The following is a 224-nucleotide window of genomic DNA, read 5'->3' as shown; positions in this document are numbered from 1 at the left end:
TTTCAGGAAATGAACATGGCAGAATTATCAATCTGAAGATCCACAATCTTTTATAAAAGGAACCAGCGCTCTTCTGAGAACACTTGAAGCCACTGCAAAGTCCACATCACCCAATAGACTGGAAAACCAATTTTGGGGGCCAGGTTCCAACAGATTTCTGGTTTTAAGGGAATTAAGTCTATGTTGATGGCACAGGGGGAAGAGAATATAAAAATGAATTCAGT

At 39.7% G+C, this 224-nt stretch overlaps 1 protein-coding gene across 1 annotated transcript in view; it reads right to left on the bottom strand.

Annotated features, from left to right (window-relative positions):
* The window catches only part of Cntnap2 (contactin associated protein 2), a 2,139,844-nt gene that overhangs the window by 976,512 nt on the left and 1,163,108 nt on the right, over positions 1-224 (bottom strand). The gene's annotated exons all lie outside the window — the stretch shown is intronic.

The sequence above is a fragment of the Mastomys coucha genome, unplaced genomic scaffold, assembly GCF_008632895.1.
Source record: "Mastomys coucha isolate ucsf_1 unplaced genomic scaffold, UCSF_Mcou_1 pScaffold20, whole genome shotgun sequence".
NCBI classification, from domain to species: Eukaryota; Metazoa; Chordata; class Mammalia; order Rodentia; family Muridae; genus Mastomys; species Mastomys coucha.
Note: the sequence above shows the minus strand (reverse complement) of the source record. Positions and strands in the feature narration are given on the sequence as shown.